The sequence below is a fragment of the Macrotis lagotis genome, chromosome 8 (assembly GCF_037893015.1).
Source record: "Macrotis lagotis isolate mMagLag1 chromosome 8, bilby.v1.9.chrom.fasta, whole genome shotgun sequence".
NCBI classification, from domain to species: Eukaryota; Metazoa; Chordata; class Mammalia; order Peramelemorphia; family Peramelidae; genus Macrotis; species Macrotis lagotis.
The window spans coordinates 138,082,560-138,106,507 of record NC_133665.1 but is presented as its reverse complement, the minus strand read 5'-3'; positions in this window follow the sequence as shown (position 1 = coordinate 138,106,507).

Genomic DNA, 23,948 nt, shown 5'->3' with positions numbered 1-23,948 from the left:
AACTCAAATAATAATAATAAGCACTGAAATCTCTGGGGTGATTTATGGATTACTAATAACTTTGTAAACATTATCTCCTCTGCATGTACCGCAATCTTAGGAAGATTAAAAGAGAGAGTGTGGCATAGGAGGGAGTACTGGGATGGGACGTGTTAGAATAGGCCCTGAATGAACCAAAGCAGAAAAGGGTGGGAAGTACTGAGTGGTTTGTTAGGCAGATGAGATGAGACTGCAAACATAGGCTAGCTTCAGGTCCTGGAGGCATTCTAAAGCAATTAGATTTTAATCATTAGTGTGTGTGTGTGTGTGTGTGTGTGTGTGTGTGTGTGTGTGTGTGTGTGTGTTTAAAAGAGATAGACACAGGCAGAGATAGAGGCAGAGACTTAGAAATGGAGAAAGTGACAGAGGAAGGAAGGAAGGAAAGAAGGGAGGGAGGGAGGAAGGGAGGGAGGGAGAGAGAGAGAGAGAGAGAGAGAGAGAGAGAGAGAGAGAGAGAGAGAGAGAGAGAGAGAGAGAGAATTGGAGGAAGGAGGGAAGGAGCCAGGGAAGGAAGGCATTCTAAGGAGACATTCCTTGGAACATTCTGAAGACCATTCATTCTAAAGTCAAGGGACTTGTGAACAAATTTTGATTCTGCCACTTCTTGTATGGTCTTAGACAAGTCACTTAACTTCTCTTAGCCTCAATTTCCTCATCCACAAACTGAAAGAATTGACTAGGATGACTTCCATAGTCCCTTCCAAATCTAAATCTCTGATCCTGTCATATTCTGATTCCAAATTCAACTGGAATAATCAGAGAAATCTTAATGGAGCAAGAGGCATTTGAGCTAATTCAACTTAACTCCCAGTTTCACGACCTCTAGCCTGTACTCAACTGCATTCACACACCGGGCAGCTGTAGATGGATGAATATAAGTATAGGAGATTACACTGATCAGTCTGAGATGAACAAAATACCAAAGGGTCAACCTAAAATAGACTGTCCTCATTCTGAAATCAAGAGCCACAGTCACATAACCTCTCTGGCCCTCAATGTCCCTAGCTGTAAAATATAGGGGTAGCAGATGATCTCTAAATTTTCATTCCACTACAAATCTTTGATCCTAATTACATTTCCCATGCCCAGGGACCCTTTAACTAAAAGCTGTCATAGGAATGAAACCCATGTGATGATTTACACTCATGATTAAGGACATTTCCAGCTCACTTTCAGAGAGGACTTTTATTGGGAAAATTTATTTTTTTAATCTTTCAAAGTCTAGTGACTTTCTGGTGATTTACATGGTAAACAGAGTGAAGTGTATTAGATAAAGGTAAGCCCATCTATTAAGCACTTACACCCCAAGAAGGATCTTTATTTTTCCATGTATCTGTTGATTAAAGTTATCATGAAAAAGAGAGAGGTGCCATTTTCTGTTTTGCCCTAGTGGGAAGAATTAGGACCACTTTGGGTGGGAGGAAAGGGCAGGGCCAAAGTTATAGGGAGGCATATTTCACCTTAATAGAGAAAAGATTTGTCTAGCATTCAGAGCTGTCCAATAGTAGAATGGGTTGCTCCTGAGATATAGTGTTTCACTTAAATGAGAGCATTCAAGAAGAGATTGGATGACTACCTGTTACAGATAGGGCAGAAGGAATTTCTGTCTTGGGTTAAAGGTTGGATTACATGAGTATAGGAGGCAGGAAGGGTTTGCTGATCAGGAAGTTGGGTGGCTTTTTCATATTATACAGGGAGTAACTATCAGAGGTGAGATTTGGAGATACATCCTTTGAATTCAGGTCCTTTTCAATCATGGTTCTGATTCTATTTTTTCCACACGAATTCCAGAATGGAGAACTGAGCTAGCATTCCTGATCATGAAAGTCAGGGAAAACTCATTTGCTTCAATTATCTGGGTATGTCAGGATACCCTGAAGTTCAAGCAAGTCTTAGTTATTCATGATGGAGAAGGAGGGAGAGGAGGAGGAGGAGGAGGAAGAGAATGAAAAGGAAGAAGAGGAGGAGAAGGAGGAAGAGGAAGAAAAAAGAGGAAGAGTAGAAAAAAGAGGAGTAGAAGAGGAATAGAAAGAGGAGGAAGGAGAAGCAGGAAAAGGTGGAGGATTTTCTTAGGGTCACACACTAGGAAGAATCTGATAAAGGATTTGAACTCAGATCTTCCTGACTTCAGTTTCAGTACTCTGTCCCCTATGCTATCTGTCCTCCCTAGAAAGCAACCTCCTTAGGATAAAGATTGCATTGTTTGTTATCTTTGCATCTGCAATGCCTTGCTCATTATAGGCACTTAACAAATATTTGGGTATTTCTTATTTACCCTTGTGGATAAAGATCTCTTTTGTTTGTTTTATTTTTCACTTCTATAATTTAATTTACCACATTTTATTTTCTATTATGGTTAGTTGCATAGATATCCCATCCCAGTTTCTGTCTTTATCCTTTAATAAAGGTGTATAGATTTTGAATGAATTAACTCCTGACTTTGTTATATATTTATTGAATTTCTTTTGTGTTGAGTTCATTTCTCCAAATCTCAGTCTCCTTCTCAGGAAAATGAGTCATTGAATTGCTTGGTTTATTAAGGTCCTTTCCAACTCTAACCACCAGATCTCAGAGCTTGAAAAGACCTTATCAGCCCTATCTGTCCAAGTCTTATCTACTTAAAATCCTCTCTATGACAAATCATCATCAAGTCTTTGCCTGAAACCATTCCACTATCTCCCAAGATAGCCCCATCCCCTTTGAGAGTGCTTAGTGATTAGGAAACTTTTCTTATTTCTAGATTAAATTTGTTTCTTTGAAATATCTAACCATTGCCACCTCCTGGGGCTAAATAGAACAAATTTAGTCATTTTCATATGATTGCCTTTAAATACTTGCAGACAGCTATCACATCTTGCTTAGGCAACCTCTAAGGTAAATACCTCCATTTCCTCCAACCAATCCTTGTATGCTGGGTGGCCTCATGAATAGATTTCAGGACTTGAAGTCAGAAAGATTTGGGTTCAAATCTTATATCAAACACTTATTAGCTATGTAGCCCTAGGTGAGTCACTTAACCTCTTTCAGTTTTACCTTTGTAAAATAGCCTCCTGTCATGTTGATCAAAAGAGTTCACCTTAAAGTGTCCTATAAATGCTATTTTTGTTATTATGTTATTATACACTAACATAGTATCAATATTATATATCATATAAAAATGATATAATATGTAGTAAATGTTATATTATTATTAGTTTGAGATCTATGAATTGAATAATGAATAATCCACCTAAACTGTCAGAGTGTTTAATCCAGAAAGACCTTAAAGTTTGCCTAATTTAGCCTCCCCTAATTCAGAAAAGGGCATTGACACCTGAAACAACAGTGAAATCAAAGTCATGGTGCAGGACATGGTGCCAAAACTGGCACAGGGGATCTTGGGACTCAGCCTGGTGCCCTCTCTATGGTGATGCACCAATGTTTGTTGATTTGATGGATAGATCATTCCCTCTTTGGTTCCATAAGAGCAACGAAATCAGTTTCACCTCAACTTTGGATCAATGAGATGGAACCCTTCTCTGTTGTAGAGTAGAGGTAGATAGAGAAGAAGAGAGCAAGTAGAAGAAGAGAAGGCTTATCTGTGTCTCACTGTCCATAGACTCTTAATTCCCCAGGGGTAAAGAGCATGTCTTGCTGAATGTTCTATCATTTAAGCTTTCACAAAATATGAATTGATGGTGACAAGATTCTGAGTGCTTAAAGAATCGAAATTGTGTTGCTATTTCTGAAAGTGAGAAACCCAGAGCAAAAAATAAATAAGATACACTCTATCAGGGAGGATTGACTGACTCCCTCAGATAAGATACTGTTTCCAGTCAGGGTAGCTTCCAGAAGATCTTATGTACACAAGTTCTGAATTGAAAAGGTCTGAAGGGAAGAAAAAAGTATTTATCAAAGTATTTATTAAATAAAATGAATGTATTAAATATAAGTATAATAAATCAAATTTATTAAATATAAACACAATAAATTAATTAAATTTATTAAATATAATTAACAAATTCTTCTCACATTTATTAAATATATGTACTAAGCACTTTTCTAATCATTAGTTCCTCACTACAATTCTGTGAGACATGAGGTAGACAAGGTAAGTGACTTACCTCAGTTCATATAGCTAGTCTTCCTTACTCCAGGTTCAGTGTTTTATTCAATGTACCTCCAGCAACTTTAAAGACCACTTGGCTCATCCCTGGAATTTTATAGATAGATCAATTGAGAGTCAATAGAGAGTCAAATAATTAACCCAAGGTCACACAGTGAATTAATTATTGGAACAATCAGAATGAAAACTTGATTTCCTGATTCTTACTGACACCACTTAGGGGCAGTTGTATGGGGCAGATGATAGATTGCTGGACCTGGCAGCAGGAAAGTTTGAGTTAAAATTCAGCATCAGACACTGATTACCTCTCTGACCCTGAGCAAATCACTTGACCAATATTTGCCTCAGTTTCTCTATCTGGAAAGTGGGAATAATAATAACACCCATTTCAAAGAGTTGTTGAGAGGATCAAATGAGGTAATATTGGTAAAATATTTAACACAATGTCTGGCACATGATAGATGCTAGATAGTGATAGGTATAACCTGACTCTTCTCAGTAATACTGTGACTAAAGATAATACTAAAAGAACTAAGATGGGAAATGCCATCCACTCAGAGAACTGGGACAATCCTAGGAGATCTGTTATGGACAATGCTATCCATATTCAGATGAAGAAAAAAATCCCCAAAACTACAAATCTGAATGAACACTATGTTTACTTTTTAAAAATTTCTCTTTTTTTTCTTTTTCCTAAGTCCCAATTCCTCATCCAGAAAAAGACTAATATGCAAGCATGTTAACCACATATGTACATATATAATGTTCACTAGACTGTTTGCCAATGAGGGGAGGGGGGGTAAGAAGAGAGGGTGAAAGGAAATTCTGTAACTTATAAAAATGCCTGTGTTTGGATGATGAAAAACTTTCATAACACATAACTGGAAAAAAAAAGATTAAAATATCAATTAAGAAAAAGAATTGTCATCCACATCCAGAGAAAGAACAATAGAGTTTGAATGCATATTGAAGTAAACTGTTTTCACTTAAAATTATTTTGTTTATGCTTTTTTGGGATTTACTTTTTTGTTCTGATTCTTCTTTTACAATGCAATTTATATGGAGATAAAAAGGTTAGATATTATTATTATTATTATTGTTATCATTGCTTTTGGATCATGTAAGCTTCACATTCATTATTAGAAAAGTCAGATGATTTTTGTTTTAAATCATGTAAATAATAACCTAAAATCTCAACTTTAGTTAACCAGTCCAATCCAATCCACTCCAATTAATCAAGATAGATAGATAGATAAATAGATGATAGACAGATAGATGATAAAGAGATAGATAGACAGACAGGCAGATAGATAAATAGGCAGGTAGATAGGGAAAGAAAGAAAGAAAGAAAGAAAGAAAGAAAGAAAGAAAGAAAGAAAGAAAGAAAGAAAGAAAGAAAGAAAGAAAGAAAGAAAAGAAAAGAAAAGAAAAGAAAAGAAAAGAAAAGAAAAGAAAAGAAAAGAAAAGAAAAGAAAAGAAAAGAAAAGAAAAGAAAAGTTAAATACAAGGGAGTTTGGGAAGGAGAACACCAGAAGTTGAGGACATCATGAAAAGCTCCATGTAGAAGATGATGATTGAGTTGAAGCTTCAAAGTGACTCTATGAAGTGAAGGCAAGTAGGAAGTACATTACAGGCATGGATTACAGTTGTTGCAAACACATGGAGATGGAAGATGGAGTATCTTCTGTGAATAGAGATCAGAAGGCAATTCAAGATCAATAAGGGAGAAGTTGTGTAGTATGGGCAGCTAGGTTGTACAGTAATTAGAGTGCCAGACTTAGAGCCAGGAAGACCTCAGCTACTTACTAGTTGTGTGACCTTGAGCAAGTCAGTTAATCCTATTTGTCTCAGTTTCCTCATTTGTCAAATGAACTAGAGAAGAAAATGACAGGTCGTTACAATATCTCTGCCAAGAAAGCCTCAAATGGGGTCATGGAGAGTCAGACATAACTGAACAAAAACAACAGTAGTTCGCTGGGAAAAAATAGTATATCTATAGGTCAAGAACTGGGTTCACGGTATGACCTTGAACAAAGCATCCAAAATCTTGGGCAAGATTTTGATCCTACTTCTCTTTATAACCCGTGAAGCAGTTGACAGCATACTGAATCTGGAGTCAAGAAGACCTGAGTTCAAATCCAATCTCAGATCTTTACTAGCTGTATAACCCTGGGCAAGTCACTGTCTCAGTTTCTTTATAAAATGAACTGAAGAAGGAAATGGCAAGTTACTCTAGGATCTTTGCCAAGAAACCCCCCAAAGGAGTCACAAAGAATCAGAAAAAACTGTAAAAAAAAAAAGAATAAACAATAGCAAACACTTATGAGGAATGTCTAAGGTGTCTTCAAGCTCTACAACCACCAACCAATACTTTTAGAAATGAGTGAAGAAGGGGCAGCTAGGTTGTGCAGTGGATAGAGCACCAGCCCTGGAGTCTGGAGGACCTGAGTTCAAATCATATCTCAGACACTTAATGATTACTTAGCTGTGTGGCCGTGGGCAAGCCACTTAACCCCATTTGCCTTGCAAAATCCTAAAAAAATAAATGAGTGAAGAAGAATCTCTCTTTTCAAGCATCTTGATGTTCTGTCTGGATCCTTTCAAAGTCCCTTTATCTGTGGGCCAAGCCAAGTAAACACACATTTGTCAAGTGTCAACTGTTTCACAGGTATTGTGCAGTGTTAGGAGTGCAAAGAAAGCTTATAGTCTCCAGTGAGGAGCCAACATGGAAACAGTCATGTCTGGGAAGAATGAACAGGTCAGCTTCCCTCTTCTGATCAATTTTATCTGAGACTTAGGTTTCCTACATGCTTCTCAGATGTAAACTCTGAGATTACAACTGAGTTCTACTACTGGTGCTGCCATTAACTAACTTGTGACCTTGGGTAAGTTACTTCCCATCTCTGGGCCAACTTCTTCCCTAACAAGTGAAATGTGTTCTGGCCAGAGCTGCAGATTAGAGCATTCTAGGCTTCTTCAGCAAGAAGAACATGAGCCAAACATTTTGGATAGACCATAGCTAGGCCACCCTGTGACATGTAAAGTCTATGTCTTGTTGTGTCCTTGCTTCACTAAGATATCTCGTTTCTAAGTCTAAATGACAAGTCAGTTATCTAGTTTAATAAATGTCCTGCTTATCAAATTGACAAGATTAAGTTGACTGTTTATTGGGGTGTTAGTGTGGGTCCTGCTCTGGGGATAGCATTGTGGGGAAGGTGAGGTCCCTGATTCCTACTCTCAGAGAGCTTATTTTAAAGGATGAACAAGATCTTCAGCCACAAAACTAATGGAAAGTGATACGGGAGAGTCAAATATATCTAAATGGCCATCCAAATTATCACGGCATCGAAATGTCAGAATAAGAAAAGATCAGTAAAGGTCAGAATTTTGACAGATTGGCATCCTGGATCTGCACCATTCCATATTTATATGAGGTATTTCCATAGCGTGGGGGAAAAATGGATACAGCTGTCAGAACATCTTGCATCATAGCAATTCTTGTTCCTCCTGTAAAAAACAATTTATTTCCCCGAATGTCCTACTTAGACAGATCTAGACCATAGAATATTAGAGCTGGAAGGAAGATAACAGACCCTCCTCATTGTTATAGACTGGAAACAGGCATAGAGAGAGGTTGGAACTCAGCTTACTTAGGCTGTCTCACCAGATGAAATGTAAATTATTTGGAAATAAAGGATTTTATTGTTTTGTCTTTGTATCCCTAGAGCCTAATACAATGCTTCACACAGTAGGTGCTTAGTAAATGATTGATTGATTGATTGACTGATTTGCTGATTGTTCAGGCTCAAAAGAATTGGACTCCAAACCCAGGCCAGTTGTTTTTCTCACTTCATTAATCTGGAAAGTGAATCTTTTAGCTTAATTAACTCAATAAAGCATGACTGATATCTGCCATGGGAAGACATAACTAAATTCAAAGAGATTTACCACTTGGTTGACCCAAGAGTGATGCATGGTTGAGTTTCCATAAATATTGAAGTTCATCTACCAAGTTGTAAAGGGGTTATGATCTGTGTCTGTGAGAGTAGTATCCATACCCAGAAAGCTAATGAACCTTGAAATATTTAAATAGGTTCTCACTATGTGCAAATAACTGGGAATACAATGATGATAAACAACACAGTCAATGCCCACAAGGAGTTTATATTCCACTGGGGTAAAGAGAGAATGTAAGGTCATTTGAGAAGGGACCAAGGGAGGAGGGATGGTGATGATCAGGGAGAGTTTTATGGAAAAACCAACTAAGTTGAGTCTTGAAGGCATAGATTCTGAGAACTTTATTGGCTGAGCCATCAAAATTACTAATTGGGTGTTTTTTTAAACTTCATTAGTAACCTTAGAGAGAATAGTTTCTCATTAAAGATGAAATCAGAAGCCAGACAACAAAGGGTTGAGAAATGAGTGGATGATGAGGTTGTAAAGACACTGAATATAAGGAATGTATTGAAATAAGCAACTCTATATAGCCAAGTGTCTACTCCACTTATAGGCAAGGGTGACCCTGATTCAAAATGTAATGAAAACTGGCTTCTATCTCACACAGATGATGACCTCTTCTGGATATAGGCAGGGGATATGTAAGCAAAAACCACATGGATATAAGGACAAGAAATAATCATGGGACCAACTTTAATCAGAAAATGCAGTTGACAGTGGAAAGGGAATAGAAATAATTCATGCCTACTCCCTTTGATTGAAGGCTGATCACATAAAGCATCTATTAAAAAAGAGACAGCTATAAGAAGCATATAAGAGCTAAAAGGGATTTTAGGGATTATCTAGTCCAACTCTCATTTTATGAAGGAAAAAATACTGAAGACTAGAAAGAAGAAGGAAACTGTCTAAAGACACACAATAAGTTAGTGGTAAAGCCAGGATTGAACTCAGATTTCTTTGGTGATTTTTATTAGCATCCTTTTATTTGAGATTAAAGTGTCTTTTTGTTTGTAAGTGTTATTAGGGCAGTAGCACCACTTGTAGGAAAGCTTCACATTTGAAATTCCTGGAGCTATCCATTCCTCAAGTGTATGCTTCTATAGAATAAATAGATTAATTGGTCCAAAGAATTCAACATTAATTTTGTTCTCTCCCCATCTTTGAACTCTAACTACTTCCTTTAAAACCTAACTCATAAGAAAATGTCTTAAAGAAGTTTTCACTTTGACTCCCTTTTTCTCTCCCCAAGAGTTTCTCAGTTCAATTTTTTTAGCAGTCTGTTCTCAATTTCCCTCAGTAGTATACTTATCATATTTACACTGTGTATTATAACTCTCTGGGCTTGTGTCTTAGACTGTAAGATTCTTGAGGATAGAGATAATTTCTTGTTTTGATTTTGTCTTTTCTTTTACTCTTTATAAGCCAAGTTCAAACAGTAGGGTCTTGTAAGTATCAATGGGATTGTAATAAATTGTATTGTCTCCTGACCCCTGGATTAAACTTTTTGCCATAATGCCAGAAGTTCAGTTGCCCTCAGTCTCAAGAACAGAGTATTTAGGCTGTCAGAAAAGTTAACTCTGAAGAGTTATATTCTCTGACATATGGAGGGAGGCCTCCAGGTGCCCAAGAGAGAGAATGGAACTAGTCATTCCAACCATGGCACTGGCTCATTTGATCTCTCTGATTTCCCCTTTCTCCTCAGGACCAAGGTGATCTCTCAGTCTTGGTTCTTCAGACATTGTCTGCATAAATAAGATATATTGATCATGCTATGAGGCCCTGAAATCAAGATGATTCTACAACTAAATAATAGACTTGATGATTCAGAACCATAGATTTTCAAAGCTGGAAGGGACTTTAAAAACCAGCCAGTCTAACAGAGAAATTACATGGCCAAGGTATCAGTAGAGCAACAATTAACTAACTGTGTGACCTTGGCCAAGTCAACTATGTCCAGTCGAATCCTGCTCAAGCTACTTTGCTTGATATTCAAGGTTCCCCCCGAAAATGTATACGCAAAGTACCTTTAAGATCTATTTCCTACAACTTCCTTCAGTTCAGCCAACACTTTAGCCAAACTGGATGACATTCCATGTCCATGACCATCTCCTTCCTACCTCTGAACTTTGCTAATGTATATCAGTTAGGTATTCCAACTCTGGAATTTTGTGAAGCTCAGTCCAGAGAAGGAAAAGTGATTGGTCCACAAATAGACTGTGAATTAATTTACTTAATGCAGAGGGAAATTGGGACAGGGTTGCAAGGGGGATCTCTTTCCTCTGAGGCTAGAGAGAATGAACTGAAGGGTCTCTTGAGCTCAAAAGAGGCAGCTGCAAGCCTACTAGAAATGAGACCTGAATGTGTTCCCAGGTCTAAGGGATCTGCTGTTTATGAGTGCCAGAGCACTGGGGACCAAGGCCCACAAGTAGACCATGTGGCATTTAAACAGATGGAAGGGCAGGATGAAGCCAATTGGTGATAGATTTGCATTCTAAGCAGAAGCCTGGACCTATCCAAACAGCTGCCTATCCATGACCTAATGACCTGGGGCAAGGGGCAGGGAAGGAGAGGAGTGCTCTATGTGTCTCAACAAATGCCTTTCAAAGATCTCATATGGAAATAATGTTGACAATGTCCTCAGGTCGGCGTTCATCTTACTGGGAGAGTTGGTCACACTTCCCTCATTAGACAGGGTAAATTCTTAAGATGCCAATAGAGTAAATCAAAATTATTATGCACAACTAATCCTTATTCATTCCCCTCCCCAGGAGGGTGTCCAGTATGTTATTGCAGGGTTCAATGACTGTCCATTCCTGCCCATTGCAGAGCTACATTTAGAAGAATCTCAAGTTTCTTGTCTCATCCTTCATTTGAACTCAATATTTTCCAACTGATTTTTTTAAACTCTTGCTATCCTAAACTAGCAAGAAGACAGAAAATTTGATATCACAGAAAATGGAGCAACAATAAAGATTTATTAAATACTTATTACATCGGTGATATGGGAAAGGCAACCTGGACTTAGTTCATAAAAGACTCTCTACCAGATCCTAAGCAAGTCCTTTGCTATGTACTCTCTACCAGACCCTAATATTAATATAGTACTTGGTTTACAGTAAGTGCCTAATTAATGTTGCCCTCACCTCTCAGTGTCCCAAGCAACTTTCATTCAAGACCAGAAATTTCAGAAGTAGTAGAGTAACAGATTTGGAAATGACAGATTTGGACCCAAAATGGGCTGAGCAAGGAGACAGGGAGAAGATATATATTTTAGATGAGATCCATTTCCTTCACTCATGAAATTTACTATTAGAGGGTTGTTACCAACAGAGATACTAATATTATATGATTAGTGTGTTCAGGAGATATAAATGAAGTCACCTTAAATGAAGTCTGAAGGAGAAAGTTGTCACAGGATTGGGAGAGATCAATGAGGGAAGACTTCATGGAAGGCATGGCTTTTGATATGAGCTTTTACCAATGGATAGGAATTCAGGAGGTGAGGATGGGGGGGAGGGCACCCCAAACAAAGTGTTGAAGGTAGGAGGGTACTGATTGTTTGGGGGAGTGTGGGACAGGTAGATATATGCCAAAAGCATGAGTTCTTTTATAAATTAAGCATTACATATTATTTTTTTTATTTATTTTTTCCAAATACATGTATAGTTTTCAACTTTCATTTTTGTAAAATTTTCTCCTTTCCTTCCCCCATTACCAAGACAGCAGGCAGTTATACATGCATGATCATATTAACTGTATTTCCATATTGATCAAGGCATTGCATATTCTAAGGTATTCCTTCCCCCCATTCTAATATTTGTTCTAAGTCCTCTTCCAAGTTTGATATACTCTATTCTAAGGTTCCTTCCAACTCTGAAAATCTATAGGCAAAGGACTTTTCCTGCTCTTAGTACATTCTAAGGGTCTTTCCATCTCTGATATTATGTGTTCTACATCTCTAACTATCTCTGATATACTGTTTTTAGGTCCCTTTCCATCTTTGACAATCTGTCCTAAGTTTCTTCAAGGTCTGATAGTCTGTGTTCTAGGTCTCTTTTTTTGCTAACCTTCTATTTTTCTATGATTCATCAAGGTCTGACATTGTATTCTAGGTTTCTCCACACTCTGATAGTGTGTACTAAATTTCTTCTAGCTCTGACATTCTGTGTCCTAGGTTTTCCCTCTCTGGCATTCTATGTTCTAGGTACTTTTCCATTGCTGACATTCCATGTTCTGGGTTTCTTTCCACTCTAATATTTAGTAGATTTCTTCTGACTCTGACATTCTATGCCCTAAGTCTCTTTGCATTGCTGACATTCTATGTTCTAAGTTTCTTTCCACTTTAATGTTGTTTTCAAGAATTTTTCCAGCTCTGACATTCCATGTTCTCAGATTCTTCCCTCTCTGCTAGTGTTTACTAGGTTTCTTCCAGATCTGACATTCTGTGTCCTAGGTTTTCCCTCTCTGACATTCTATCCTAGGTACTTTTCCATTGCTCACATTCTATGTTCTAGGTTTCTTCACACTTTGATATCATGTTCTAGAATTTTCCCAGTCCTGACATTCCATGTTCTAGGTTTCTTTCCATTCTGATATTTAGTAGATTTCTTCCAACTCTGACTTCTATGTCCTGGGTCCCTTTCCATTTCTGACATTTTATGTTCTAGGTTTCTTTCCACTTTAATATTGTTTTCTAGGATTTTCCCAGCTCTGACATTCTATATCCTCAGATTCTTCCCACTCTGATAGTGTTTACTAGGTTTCTTCCAGATCTGACATTCTATGTTCTCGGTTTTTCCCATTTTGGATATTCTATGACCCAGGCTTCTTCCAAATTTGTGTTTTGGATTTCTTCATCCCTCCCTGTCCTTTGATTCTGGTCAGGCCCTGCCTATGGTCATATGAGAGCAGGATGAACTTATTCTAATTTCACCAGTGAGCAGTAAGCTAAGAGGAATGGGCAGATTCCATGCTTTGTTTATGTCCTCAGGACTCTTCGAAGTTATTCGTCTGAGACTTGTCAGGGGAATGGGAAGAGATAGGCTTTCCTGCATCTTTCATGTAGTTTGATCTGCCTCTACTTGTTAACACTCACTTGCTTTTGTGATTAATTATTTACTCCTTCCCCTTGGTAATGGAGGAGCAGATCAGTTTTCCATTCTGCTGAGGTTGGTGGCTCTTCACTTTACTCCTCCCAGCCCCAGGACAATGGCCTATCTATAGGCAGAAATACTACAGGCTCCAGCACCCAGTTTAGACTATTAGAGGGACAAACCCTAGGTGATCATCAGCCTCTTCCCATCCCCCCCTTTCCTGTACTTAAACCCCAGCTCATTGCTATGCCAGTTGCCTGAGGCTGTTGACTCCTTGAGGCAACAGAGAGCTTATGTCTGAGTGTGGAAAGTAGTTGAGAAGCTGACACCAAACACTAGGCTGTAGTTTCCTGGGACTCTGATTGTGGGCAAAGCAGTTTAGCAAAGCAGAATTGAATTCTTGGAATGATCTGTCTGTCCGGCACTGAACAGTTAATCCCAGAATCGAGACTCCAGACTGGATCAGTGCCTTAAGAAGGAGAAGGTGGTCATAATTCAACAATTATTATTATTATTGCTAATAATAATAGTAATAGATACCAATATCAACTTTTGCTATTAATAGTTATTAGTTTTATTATTAACTATCATATCTATAGTGCTTTAAGATTTTCAAAATGTTTTACATACACGTCATTTGGACCTTCACGACATCCTTGTAATGTTATTAACCTTATCTTAATAATAATAATAATGTTTGTCCTTCATTTTCAAAGAAGACCATGACATCAGGGAAGTGATGCTATCAGTTGAGCCCACTGAAATTCAGTGAGGGTAAGAGACTCATGGGTGGTCCCACAGTTCAGAAAGATCTGGAATGGGAGTCTAATCATAATATACTAGAATGCCAATCTTCTCTCTTTTTATTTAAGGATTTTTTAAACTTGTGACCACTATTCCTGTTCATCTTTGTTTATTTGAATAATATTGGCATATTTATGCTTTCATTTATTTAACATTGATATTTATATAGCTTTATTGATTTCCTTTTTATTATCTGGTGACTTTTTGTATGCCTGAAAATTGTGACTGTGATTTTTGTGACTTGTGATGTGTAATTGGATTGTAGCTTCTGCTTATATTATTATCTATTTGTATCATCCAATGTGTAATTATAAGCATTTTTAGTCATTAATACTGATATGGAGTTTCTTTTATCTCATTTTGCTCATGAATTTGTGACACTATGTTGATTTGCTATTGTTGCAAATCTTTACAACTGCATTTTTATTTATTTGTAATTTATAGTTGAGCTATGCCTCTGACAGATATTTTGATCATTGTTTTCAATGTATCATTCAGTGATAGAATGATTTGTTTATTCTCCTATGATTGAATTTCAGAGGTGGAAGGGCCCTTGCAAGTCATTTCATTCCCCTGCCTACTCCATAGCAGAAATTTCTCAGTAGCATTCTTTCTGTTTTCTCTTCTTCCTCTGCATTATTTTTCTTGGTGATCTCATCAGCTCCTATGAACTCAATTATTATCTCTATGCTGATGATCCTCAAGTCAACTTATCCAGCCCAAATCTCTCTGTTGAGTTCCAGTCTTGCATCTCCAGGTGGCTGTTAGATATGTCAAACTGGTTATACACTTCTGGTTATGTTCCAATTTGTCAATGTGCTCTCTAAAAATGGTTTTTAAAACCGAACTTAATTCTCCTGATGTGACCTTATGAGGACAAAGTTCAGTGGGACTTTTATTGTCAATGTTTTAGATACTGTGCCTCTATAAATGCAAACATGTTATTGGTTCCCTTTAGACTCAAGGTCTTTGTTATATTTTTCATATTCTATCAATAGCTATCACTAAACCAGATCATTCAGACCTCAAGGTAAAATTTTAGAACTGGAATGATCTGACTGTGGCATCAGTCTATTTTAGTCAATCAGATTAATTTGCAAAATGTGTCTTCCCTATACCCTCTCCCCGTTTTTCTCTACAAGACAGCATCGTATAAGTGAAATAACGCACATTTATATAGTGTTTTGTGACTTGTAAAGTATTCACAGAACAACTTTGTAGTGCTGTGTATAACAAACAACATTTCCATTTTACAGATTAGAAAACTGATGTCCAGAGAGATTAATTTATTTACCCATGGTCCATGATTAGTCAGTATCTAAGTAAGAAATTAAATACAGATCTCCTCATTCTAAGACCAAAGCTTAATTGAAAGGAACTCAAGGCACCTGGATTCTAATCTCAATTATGTTACTTTTTTAATGTTATATTAGATGACCTTAGGTAAATCACTTTCCTTCTCTGGGCTATAAAATGAGAGGAGAGGTCAGATAGATAATTTCTAAGGTTTCTTCTAGTTCTCACTCTATGTCTTAATATTCTCTTATTAGATATATCTCCTTATTTGCCAGACTTGTTCCCAAATGATTTGAACTGTTCCCCCAAACCAGATCTACCTGACAACCGTTAATATAATCCTTGACAACTGCTGAAGGCAATATCAAAAAAGGAACTCCCTTAAGGCATACCTATGCACCCAAGCCAAGGGATGGCTTCAGTGAGCCTCACTTGAATGTGTAAGGTAGATTTTGTTTGTTATAAATTTTCAGATTATACAATCTGCTAATGAGTCACACTCACTGGATATTCAAAATGAACCAAGTGGGTAGGTCTAAAGACCAGCGTGACTTGGAAATTATAAAACTCTCACAGAAGTGAGAGAGAGACAGAGATAGAGAGAGGCAGAGAGAGACAGAGACAGAGAGAGAGAGAGAAAGAGAGAGAGAGAGAGAGAGAGAGAGAGAGAGAGAGAGAGAGAGAGAGAAGATAGAAGAAATAAGAATATAGATAGAACCTAGTAGGAACTTCATGAGTTCAAATTCAGCCTCAGACATTTACCAACTGTGTGACCCTGGGCAAGTCACTTTACCCTGTTTGCCTCAGTTTCCTTATCTGCAAAATGAGTTGAAGGAGGAAAGGACAGACTACTCCAGCATCTTTGCAATGAAAAATCAAATGGGTCATGAAGCGTCAGATATAACTGAAAAATGAATGAACAACATTAGCAAAGCTCTTTTGAGAGTTTTACTTTAGAACAGGATAAGGGGACAAGGCTGTGGGGTGATATAAGAATGTATTTGCCAATAGACTATTAATACTGCTGACCCACAACCCCATCCCTTTGTCTCTTTCACTAGCACGTCTCCCCAACAAAACTGGTGCTGCCCCAGTTGAAAATTTTCCTATTTATACCTGTACCTGGGAAAGAAAATACAATTGATGTGTAAACTACTGATAGCTAGTGATTGGCTCAGAAACAAATGTCCAGGAATGTGACAAGAAATTTATAAAACTGTATTTGAACACACACACACACACACACACACACACACACACACACACACACACACAGTTTAACCAAACTGAACCTCGTACAAGCTGAATAATTAAACTAAAGATACTTTGAATCCATTGGCCAATTAATGCTAGCTACTTTATATGAATGATTTGCACAAACTATTTGAGTATCTTGATATTAATATTTCATTATTGGAAGGGGATTCACTCGGAAGTAAAGGTATTATGAAAATGAAAGATACCAATAATTTTTATAAATTTGAAATAGTTTTTACATATTTGAAATCAGCAAGTAAAGATGGGAAGGACTCTGAAGTACAATGAAAAAGTCATTTGACTAAGAGTCAAGAGATCTAGGTCTGAATCTTTCTACTGCCACTTACTTCCTTTACTGTTCCTGAATTTCCTCTTCTGTACAATTAGGGGGTAGGATTAGATTCTATAGTTTCTTCAAGTTCTGCTATTCCTCTCCTCCTCACTATTCTGACATTCTCTTCTAACATCCTTTTCCAATCTATTTTCTGTTCTCTGGTCTCTTCCAACCCTGACATTCTCTGTTCTAAAGTCCCTTCTAGTTCTGCCATTTAATCTTCAAAGGTCTCTTTTAGCTTTAACAACCTATCTTCTAGGGACACTTACCAGTTCTAATATTCAGTGTTCTAAGTCTGAACATTCTTTATTCCGAAGCCCCTTCCAACTCTAATATTGTATGCTAGGAAACAGCTCCCACTTACTGGATAAGCCCCAATTAGGATGCTATTTTTGAATCTGATTGCTGACCTCCTGCATCTTCACTGTTCCTTCCTTAATGAGTGCCTAAGGGGCCTTTAAACACACGGATGGTTCATTTGTCAGCCAGTCAAAGACATTTGCCTCTAAAATCTCGTGGTCAAAAGCTGCACTTTGCTTGCAGTTATTCCTTGTTTGACCATACATTAGTATCCCTTAGTAACAGCTCTCCAGCTAAACTCATATTATTAGCATTTTTCCAGGTCTTACAATTAAGGCTAGTCTCATTTGTAGGCAGATTAGATGATTGCCTACATGATGTGATGAGAGCAGTGGCAAGCATGGCCTCCTGTACAAAATTATCATCCCTAACCCCGTCCCCCTGGGGTTCCTCAGAGCCAAAAATACCACCATTCTTATTCTTTCTTTGGGTGAAGCATTTGAATACTGCTTCTTTGAAAAAGATGAATGATTGTAGGAAAAGCAATACATAAATTTACTCAAACTAGAAAGAAGCAACAAAGGGAAAGAGGAATCAGGAAAAGTTTCTAGTAGAAGGATTTTATATTTGATCTTAGAGTTGATCAAGAACACAGTTTTTGAATAAGAGGCATGTACTTTAAAAAAATATCACTTTGGCAGTTGAATGGAGGGTCAATTGGAGTTGGGGAGAGATTTGAGACAGGCAGATCCACCAGGAACAATAAATAGTTCAGCAATACTCCAGGTGATGAGGACTTGCACCATGGTGGTGGCAATGGCAGAGAACAGAAGAGAGGATATAGGAGAAATGCTCCCAAGGTAAAACCATCAAGCATTCGATAAAAGATTGGGAATGGGGGGGAAGAGAGTAAAAAGTCCAAGGATGACACCTGAATTGTGAACCTAAGGGACTGGGCAGATGGGGGCCTCAACAGGAAAGTAAGGAAGTGGGGAGGGATACCCTTTTCTTTACCTATTTTCTTTTATCCCTTATTTCTGTATCTATTCACATTATCCACTCTGACCTGATACAACTTGGATGATTACTTTCACTCATTCAGACAAAGGAAAGAAGCATTTATTATCTACTATGTACCAAGACTTTTACAAAAATTATCTCATTTTATCTTCATGACAACCTTGGAAGGTAATGCTATTGTCTTTGTTTGACATTTGAGGAAACTGGAACAGAGTATAAACAATTTGCACAGGGAGTAAGAAACTGAGACTAGATTTGAACTCAGATCTTTCTGACTTCAGGACCAGGGTTCAAAACACCCTACCTCTCTGCTCTAGATTTAAGAGAAAAGTAGAAACAACACCAAAAGGATGCTTTGAAATCAATAAAATATATTTAAATGCTTCCCATCTCATTCTCTCCTCACCAAAACAACAAATACATCACCCTTAAAGCCATTGTGTTCTGCATCTCCCCCACTTCCAAACTACCTTGACTTAAATTTGTTTGTAAACATATGTGTATGAATGCATATATACTAGGCACATATGTATACATACATGCACAGGGTTCTTCACATGCACATGTTACATGTATATACATTACATACATACACATACTGTCCTCCTCCATTGCTTTACTTAAGCAATCAATCAAGTCTTGATTTATATGTCTGCCAATGTCTGTGGTGTAAATATTCACTCTGAACATTTAACTACCAACCCTTACTAGCTAGCTGGTGTGAGATACTCCTGCACAACCCCTGGTGCCAGATGATATTACTGTCAACTATTGAGATTGCAAGGCAAATGATCAGGACTACTCCATTTCCCCTGGAACATCTGGATGCTATTTCTTATAAAGCTGGTTGCTTTTTTGAGAGGGGAAGTTGATGAAAGATGAATTGACCCACTATCATGGGAAGTAGCACTTCCAAAAGACCTTTTTCTCCCAAGAATCTCAAGAAATCACAGGAACATAAAATTTAAAAAGCAATCTTAGAGTTCATCTTCTCCATCATTCTCATCTGACAGATAGGAAACCTGACATCCAAAGACTGACTTACCCAAGGTCAAATGGTACCTTAGTGGAAGAATGGGGACTAGAACTCAGATTCTTTCCTCTGTCTCCCACCTCCCCTTCTGGGTCCTGGTTAAATAGAGCCTCTGTCAGAGACACTATTTCATTTGGGAGTCTGTGTTTCACCAGCCACTAATTGGCGCACTAACTTTCCTTTAATAGGAAGGTGTTGTCTGCCCCTTCCACTTCATCTTCTCCAAAGCTCTGTGGGAACTGAGAGGAATCCCTGGAGTCTACTAAATAAGACTGTGAGATCCCCAAGAAAGAGTTAATTATAGTTTTCTCCTCCCGTCAGGTAGCTGGGTGTTTTAACTGGCACTCTTATTATTCATGCTAATTGCTTATTCAGAGAGCACAGCAGAGGAAATGCAGCAAACTGAGGGTTCCTAGAGCAGGGAGAACTTTGGGCTGGATGCACCTGTTCCTAAAGGCAGAGAGGGGCCACCAAGAGAGAAGTTGAAAATATGGAACCCTCAACAAGGACAGACAGCAGAGGGATGGGTATGACTAAGAAGAGAACAAAGGTTGATCCTTGAGAAGAAGCAGGTGTAATAATACTGTGTTCTTCAGAATTCCTAGGGTGTGTGTTTTTGTGTGTGTGTGTGTGTGTGTGTGTGTGTGTGTGTGTGTGAAAATACAACTGAAAAATTTGTCCTGTGAAAGGATGGGGGATGGGAAATTCATTAAATTTCTTTAGAACTCATTTTCCTCAGATATAAAATGAAGGGATCAGACAAGATCATCTCTAAGGGTCCTTTCAGTTCTATATCCTATAAATTCATCATCTTTCCTAGTTGATCCTGTCAGATTCTACTCAAATTATTCTGCAAAGAGTCCTCTTCTTAATTTCCTAAGTTTTGAGCAGCTAGGTGGTACAGTGGCTGGAGCACCAGGTCTACTAGAGTCAGGAAGACTTAAGTTCAAATCCAGCCTCAGGAACTTATTGGTTGTGTGACCTTGGGCAAGTCACTTCACCCTATTTGCTTCAGTTTCCTGATCTGTAAAATGAATTGGAGAAGGAAATAAGAAACCACTCCAGTATCTTTGTTAAGAAAACCCCAAATGGGGTTATAAGCAATTGAACATAACCGAAACAGCTCAGCAATAATAAATCAATTCTGTTAGAATGTAAGCTCTTTGAGGACAAGGATTGTTTTTGTATTTCCAGGACTTAGAAGCACAGTGCCTAGCACACAGAAGGCAATTAATAAATATTTGCTGGTTGTTTGATTCTTAGCAAGGTGTCAGTCACAGACTTTGGTTATTTCATTTATTCTTTTCAGAGGTACCCCACTTTCTAGGGCCTTCTCCTTTAAGGTTTCTTCGCATCTACTCTTTTTTTTAGGTTTTTGCAAGGCAATGGGGTTAAGTGGCTTGCCCATGGCCACACAGTTAGGTAATTATTAAGTGTCTGAGGCCAGATTTGAACTCAGGGACTCCTGACTCCAGGGCCGGTGCCTCTATCCACTGTGCCACCTAGCTGCCCCTTCACATCTACTCTTTATGAATCTTGTATATACCTAGCTAATGACTTGTGGTCAGAATGCAAGCTCCCTGAGGGCAGTGATTGCATTTTTGTTTTTTATATCTCCAGAGCTTAGCACAGTACAGGAAGCTAGCAAGTTCCTAAGAAAAGCTTGTTGATCGAGTGTTAGAAGAGGAATTAGGCCCTCTGTAGAATTTCAGACAGCAAAGACAAGGTGAAAAAAGGATAAGATTTTTTGACTGAATGAAACTTATCCAAAACTTATAAAAAATTATAATGAAATTAACAATGATAGAAGTCAACATTTATATAGCACTGTCCAAATATTCTCTTAGTTCATTCCAACAATAACCCTGGAACTTAGATAGTATTTTTATTCCTATTTAACAGCTAAGGAAAATGAGACAGAAAGAGGTTAAATGACTGCCTCCTTTCTCAAGTTGTCCTCACTATGTGTTTTCTTACTCAGGATTACATCCATTCAGGCAATTTTAAGAAGATGGAAAAAAGCCCATGTCTGTCTTACTCCCAGAGATCTATAAATTACCCTTGTTAGTTTCATTATCTAGCCAGGGGGGCACTTGCTATAATTACTCTTAAATGTGTAATCTCTCCATCTGTATTTCCTTATTACTAAGTTTGTGTATGTGTCTCTGAAGCAGGAGGCAGAATCTCATCCCTTGGTCTGCTCAGGCATTTTGATGATTAAAGTATTCTCTTTGCCAGATTAACTAGGTGGCCACCTTCAACCCTTAGTCTTGTACTTCTATAGACTGATGATCTCATTGATATTAATGATTCTTACCATCAATGGTTACTAATAGTAATACCCATAATAATAATATGATGATGATGATGATGACAGTGGTGATAGTTAACACTGTCTGCTATGTGGCAGATACTGTTCTGTGCACTTTATACATATCATAGCATTTGATCCTCACAACAATCATGGGAGATAGGTCCTTTTTTATCTACATTTTACAGATGAGAAAACTGGGGTCAAAAAAAGTGAAAATAATGATAATGATAGCAATAACAACAAACATTTATTAAATAGTTACTATGTGCAAAAACTGCTAATCATAGAGGGCACTACTATGGAAAAGAAGACAGTCTCTGTCATCAAGGTGATCACAGTCTAGTGGGGGAAGACAGGGGTAACCTGATTTGGAGCCATGGTGAAGAAGTCAGAGAAGTCCCAAAGTAATTCTGTCATATGGGAAATGAGGAGATATCTGTTCTGAGTTCCTTCCTTAAATGGAGGTCTTGGACATCTGTTGGCTCTGTTCTCCAATCAGGGAGGCATCGGGTTGTGATGACTTGGGACTATCAAGGTTGATTCTAATTTACAGAATGATGAGGTGTTCCTTCATAATGAGAATCCTGAGGCATAGTGATGAAGTCCGTGAAGTCTCTAAATGGTGCAGGCAGATGGAAATATCTTTCTGGTGGTTACAAAGTGAATCTGAGAAAATCTAGGACGAGAATTCAGGTCTCCCAACTTCAAGTCTAATTTCCTCTCTATTGTTTCCCTGCTATTTCTTTCCCATATCTTCATTCCTCTAGGTTAAATGTGATCCTGTCTGGGCTTCCCATAGTATTTAAAAAATACCAGTCTACACATTTCTGGGTTTGATTTCATAAGATCTTCTGTTCCTCTGAGGGACCAGGGAGACTTGGAGAACAGAAAAGTATGGAACTCTTCAAGTATCTCTGTTTCCTTATCACTTAGTTCAGGGGAGAGGAACCTCTGGATCCATGGGCTATATGGTATGTATTGCCAAGGCAACCAGAAGCAGGGGATTTGAAATTCAATAAATCTAGAAGTTTTTTTAGGAATGAATGAAATAAATGTTTGACCAACTATAGTCTATGAATGATGTTATAAATATTCAAATGGCTCTTGGCAGTAAAATTTTCCTACCTCTGTTTTTGGAAAAGGATTAAAGACTATTGATAGCAGCTAGAAAAGATTATCAATGTCAGAGAAAGAAAACTGTGGATCAATATTTAATAATATCAGTGTTAAAATATTAAATAAAATATTTTCAAAGGTGACAGTAAAATTTTGAAAAGATTAAAACTGAGAATTTATACTAGGAATGAAAAGGTAAGTCAATATTAGGAAAATATGAATGTAACATGACATATTAAGAAAAAATCTATATCGTAGAGGCAAAAAAACACCATTTGACAATAAACAGCCTTTAGTTTGAAGCAAGAGCTGACATCATTTATATTTTGGAAAAAACTCTGTAAGTCTTTCCAGTAATAATAGGGGTAAAGCAACATCGGCCATCATCATTACTATTATTTCATGCATTTCTAGAAATAATGGTTTTATCAATTATAAAAGAAAAGAATTCAGAGAAGCTAAGGCAAAAAAGAAACAAATTCTTTTTGCAGATGATATGATGATTTCCTTACAAAACTTACAGATTCAGCTGCAATTAATTGAAAGATGAGGATTTAATAAAGTAACATAATATAAAGTAAATCTGAAAAAACCCAGATTTTCAGTTTGCCAACAAAACCCAACAAAAAGAGATAGTACATTAAATTGTATTTGAAGTTACTAGAGAACGTATAATATTTTTGGAAGTCCATTTACCTAGGCACACGCAGGAACTATCTCAAAACTATAAACAATTATTTATAGAAATAAAGAAAAGTGAATATTTTTTAGTAATTAATTATTCACAGTTGTGCCAATATAATTAAACGACTCGACTAAATTATCTTAAAGATTCAGGGTCATATCAATGAAATTACATGATAGAGTCAGATAAAATTTTAACACTCATCTGAAGGAACAAAAGATAAATAATATCAAGCGAAATGATAAAAAAGTCACAATTAGCAAAACTTTTTGGTACTGACTAAAAAGTAGAAAAATTCTCATTGAAAAAAATTACATGGGGCAACTAGGTGGTACAATGGATGGAGCACCAGCTCTGGAGTCAGGAGGACCTGAGTTCAAATCCAGCCTCAGACAATAATTACCTAGCTGTGTGGCCTTGGGTAAGCCACTTAACCCCATTGCCTTGCAAAAAGAAAAAAAAAAGTTACAAAATCCAGAAGCTATCAAACAAAATAATGTAATATACAATAAAACCGAGGACATAAACTATTGGGGTAAAGATTCACTTTTTGAGACAACCACTGGGAAAATTAGAAATCAATCTGTGAGAAATT